The sequence below is a fragment of the Cupressus sempervirens genome, chromosome 6 (assembly GCF_028749045.1).
Source record: "Cupressus sempervirens isolate cs-2001-9-10 chromosome 6, ASM2874904v1, whole genome shotgun sequence".
In the NCBI taxonomy this organism is placed as follows: domain Eukaryota; kingdom Viridiplantae; phylum Streptophyta; class Pinopsida; order Cupressales; family Cupressaceae; genus Cupressus; species Cupressus sempervirens.
The window spans coordinates 19,921,544-19,926,903 of record NC_143123.1 but is presented as its reverse complement, the minus strand read 5'-3'; positions in this window follow the sequence as shown (position 1 = coordinate 19,926,903).

The window sequence follows — 5,360 nt, the reverse complement described above, 5'->3', positions numbered from 1 at the left end:
TATTTGCAATACTTCTCATCCTCTGCAATACTATGAGTTTGAGTTAAGTGGATGCAAAAGTAGAGGATGAATGGATAGATGATAACCAAGTGTGAAAAAATAAGATAGGAACTTCTTTATCTGCATTTTTCCATTGAAAGATATGAAAATGAATTAGTAAGATACTATAAAGAATATTTTTATAGAAAAAAGATGTAAATCTCTTTTTACAACTTATTAGAAAAATATATATTATATATAGAAAAATTGACAAATTAGATAATTGAAATATTTATAAAAAATTAAATCAGATACAATGATAATTCTGTCTAGCTGACATAAAGTTATATGATTTTCATAAATAGATGTCTAAATCTCTTTGTTTTAAATAATAATAATAATGATTTCACAAAAAAGGCAGAAATAATAATGATTTCACAATGAAAGCTAGACTATTATCAAAATAGACATAAAATTAAAAAATTAGTTGTTGTTGAAAAATAGAATAGGATTGAGATAATGAAACTATAAAGAATTTGTGTACCTTTCTCTTTTGCAATTAATATGATTTATTCTACAGATTAAATATCTTATCAAATTGCATTTATTCTTACACAATGTGAACTGAAAAAAATCATATCCTCAAACAGTAGGCATCCATTGAAAATATAGCTGAAAAATATTTTAGAAAACAAAAGATATAAATCTCATTTATTCAGCTTGATAGATAATTAGAATATATATATATATATATATATATATATATATATATATATATATATATTCAGATGATTGTATTAAAAAATATGCAATCAACTACAATAATAATTTTTTAAAAATGTAATATCTGATTGTTCCAGAGGAAAATTCATATTATATAGATGGAAAGGTTCACTGGTTGACAATCAAGAAAAACATATAATCTAAAATTGGCTATTGGAAACATATTATTGAAAGAATCAATTATTATCCACTGCTTTCAATATATATATATATATATATTTATATATATATATATATATCATTTCAAATTGAAAATAGAATGGTGTAAATCAACCAAGAATGCAAAAGAAAAATACAGAACAACAAAAATGCATAAACACAGAGTTTATCATGGTTCACCACAAATCGTGGCTATGTCCACACTAAGAGCAAAGGAATTATATTAATGAGAAAACCAATTGAGTTTACAATACATGCGATCAACATTTATAGATCACAAATGATCAGCTGAAGAGACAAAATAAAGGGAGGGAAAAACACAAGTGTCTGTTGGCCTTCACAATTCAACAAATCTCCCACCTGAAGACAATAGATACACTAGCTGATCATCCATTCCCCTGCTCTACATGCTGACTTACTTCTTTTTAACAAGGCCAAGAGAAGTATTGGCACATTCGAACTTCTCCTTGGCAACAACCTTTGTCAACATGTCCGACGGATTGATCTTGGTATCAATTTTGGCAACCTTTAGTTTTCCTTCTGCTACCACATAACAAACATAGTGAGCATGCTTGTCAATATGTTTGGAGCGTTGCTGAGAGGAATGATTGTGAACCATAAAAAATTGCATTCTAACTATTTGAAAATAAAACATAATCATCTTGTTGCCAATGTAAATCGTTGAATAAGCATTGCAACCAAATCATCTCTCTAGCCCCTTCGGAAAGAGCCAAGTATTCGGCATCAGCAAAAGAAAGTGCAACACAATGTTGCAGTCTTCAGGCCCAATTAATGGCAGCCCCGACAAATGTGAAAGCATAACCAGTAGTAGACCTGCACTTTTCTCGATCTTCGGCAAGATTTGAGTCACTGAATCCTTGCAGCTGAGTATGATTTCTACCAAAACACAATGCATAATCAGAAGTACCCTTGAGATACCGCAATATCCATTTCACTGCTTCCCAATGAGGTTTCCCAAGATTGCTCATGTATCTACTAACTACTCCCACCACATGAGCAATGTTGGGACGTGTAGAAACCATAGCGTACATTAAGCTACCGACCGTTGATTTATAAGGAACATTAATCATAAAATCCTTCTCATATTGTGTTTTGGGACACAATTCATAACTGAGGGAAAAATGAGGAGCAAGAGGAATAGGAACGTGTTTAGCTTCAGCCATGCCAAACCATTCTACAACTTTGTCAATGTATGATTTTTTTGACAAAGTCAACATCTTTTTCTGTCTATCTCTTGTAATAGTCATCCCAAGAATCTTTTTGACTACCCCTAAATCTTTCATGGCAAACCGAGAAGCTAACTCTTTCTTTAGCTTGCTGATTATTTGAGGAGAAGTACTAGCAACTAGCATGTCATCAACATAAAGTAATAGAATAAAAAACTCACCACTAGTAAGTCTTTTATAGTAGACACAAGGATCTGATTCACATCGAGTGAAATTATGCTCAACCATGAACTGATCAAACTTAATATACCATTGTCTTGGAGCTTGCTTGAGCCCATACAAACTCCGCTTTAGCCAACAATAGAGATGTTCTTTCCCCTTTTGAACAAAACCTTCAGGCTGTTCCATGTACAATTCTTCATTGATGTCACCATGTAGAAAAGTTGTCTTGACATCAAGTTGTTCGAGCTCAAGATCCCAAATGGCTACCAATCCCAAAACTGCCTGGATTGTAGTCATTCGAACAACAGGTGAGAAAATCTCTTCAAAATCTAACCCCTTTTTTTGAGCATATCCTTTGACAACTAATCGAGCATGGTTCCTTTTTCTTCCGCCATCTTCTTCTTTCACCTTATATACCCAACAATTTTTCAGAGGTTTTCGATTGGGTGGAAGTGGAACTAAGTCCCATGTTTTATTTGTTTTAAGAGAGTTCATCTCTTCTTCCATTGCAATCATCCACTAATTTTTATCAGTACTTTCACAGGCATCTCTGAAATTAGCCGGCTCTAGTTGATCAGAGATTAATATCTCAGGGTCTGCCTCTTCGGAATAAAGGAGCTCATAATCTGAATACTTTGCAGGCATCTTCTTCTACCTTGTAGATCGCCTTAAGTCTGGATTATGTTGCTCATTCTGAGAATTATTTCTTATTAATTCATAATCACTGCCAGTTGAAGATGTGGGAATTCTCTGTTGAATGTGATGAGTAGATGTATTCATCAAATCACCCAAATTTTTCTGTGTATTGTTGGCTGCTCCAATATTATGAAGTTCAGAATGACTCAAATTAGAGTCTCCTATCATTTTAGTGGTCCTTATACAGTGTTCTGCACAATTCCTATCATATATTGGAGGAGCTATAGCTAATTTGTCACCTAACGGGTAGTGACTATCACTACCATGATGGCTATGTTTGTGCACACAGCTTATGTGAGCGGAAGATGGAACAGAGTCTTCATTGGTTTTTTCTTGCACCCAAATATGTTTTTCATACCTTTCGTGCTTTGTTAAATTGGGATCCATACTGATGTGTGTCTCATGCAATGGGAGGATGCCATATAAATGAGAGGTTTCTTGTCTTATTGTGATAGGAACATCATCTTGTTGTGTGGGTGAAAGACCCCCAAGTTTGTAGACACGCTGCTCATCACTGTGACCTGCGTCAAGCTCATGGAGTCCAATATGCTCTGTCACTGTTTGGTGAAGGCCCAAACTTGAAACTGGTGAAGAAGAAGCCTTATTTTTATGTTGACTATGCTACCTACTTCCTAATTCATGGTTTTATCCATTGTGCCACTGTGGGAATGAGATAGACGACTGCCAATGTTCTGCCAATTACATGGGAGAGTTAACTAAGATCCAACACACCTATCATGATTTAATGTTTCTTCTATCTGAAGCTCTCCATCTGCTGCTGACTAGGATATGTCGTCAGGTCTAGTATGTTTTGATTCAGCTTGATTTCAGGTATGATCAAGGCTGTGATTAACATTCTTATTGCCAACATTCCCATCCTGTGTCTTAGACCCGAATGGGTTTATTGCACCATGGTTAATATCCAACGTAATGTTGTTGGAACCATCATAAAACTGTTCTCTGTGTGAAGAAGTATTGTTTGGTGGCAATGAGGTTTCCTCAAATAGTTTCGTAGACTGCTGATTAGCATGATAAAGATCCATGCTATCGAAGATAGATGATGAAGACAAAGCAGGATTTGATGCCAAAATAGAGGTAGGAGTGGAAATGATGGGCTGAGACAGTGACTGTGAGTTTAATGAAGAATTATTCTCATTAAATAAAGGCATAGGAATAAAATCTTCAACAACTCTTTCCTGTGGTGTTAATTGAAGAGCTGGAAACTTTGTTTCATTAAATACCACATCTCGACTCTATAAAATCTTCTTTGCAACAGGATCCCATAATTGAAAACCATACTGATCTTCGCCATAGCCCAAAAAGATACATTCCTGTGATTTTGAATCCAGCTTGCTCCTTTTTTCTTTAGGAACATGAACAAACACTTGACACCTGTACACTCAAAGATGTGAGTAGGAAATCCTTCTACCTAGCCATTCCTCCTCTGGAATTCCAAAGTTCAAACAAGATGAAGGACTTCGATTAATCAAGTATACTGTTGTATTGCAGGCTTCCGCCCAGAATTCTTTGCCTAAACCAACATTAGATTGCATACATCAAACTTTCTCAAGTATAATTCGATTTAATCTTTCCACTGCCCCGTTTTCTTGAGGGGTGAATGGCACAACTTTCACCCGTCGAATACCATGATCTACACAAAAGTTATCAAACTCCAAGGAACAAAATTCACCTCCATTATCTGATTTTAAACATTTAATTTTGTGCCTGCTCTAATTTTCAACAAGAGCTTTAAAATTTTTGAATTTGGAGAAAACTTCAGACTTTCTAGACATCATATAAACCCAAACCTTTCTAGTACAATCATCAAGAAAGGAAACAAAGAAATGTGTGCCTCCATGGGAGGTTACCTCTGTTGGACCGAAGACATCCGAGTGCACCAACTCCAATGGTGTCATCTTCTTGTCATGACCATGCTTTAAAAAACTAACACATTTTTATTTTCCATGAAGACAATGTTTGCAGAATTCTAAATCTGCTGATTGGAGACCCGGAAGTTGCTCTCTATTAAGCATAACCTGTAGGCCATTCTTGCTCATGTGGCCTAATCTTTGATGCCAAAGTGTGGCATAGCTTTCCGCAACAATCATCGCAGCTCCCACCTCATCATTAGTTTCTACAACATATAGATTGCCAACTTTGTCCCCTTTGGCAATAATCATGGAACCCTTGGTAATTTTGCATGTGTCCGTGAGGAGTGTAAGAAAACCTTGAGCATATAACTGACTGATTGAAATCAAATTTCTTTTTAATTTGGGAACATACCTCACATCTTGAAGTAATAATTGAGTGCCTCCTTTAATTGATAAGAAAACA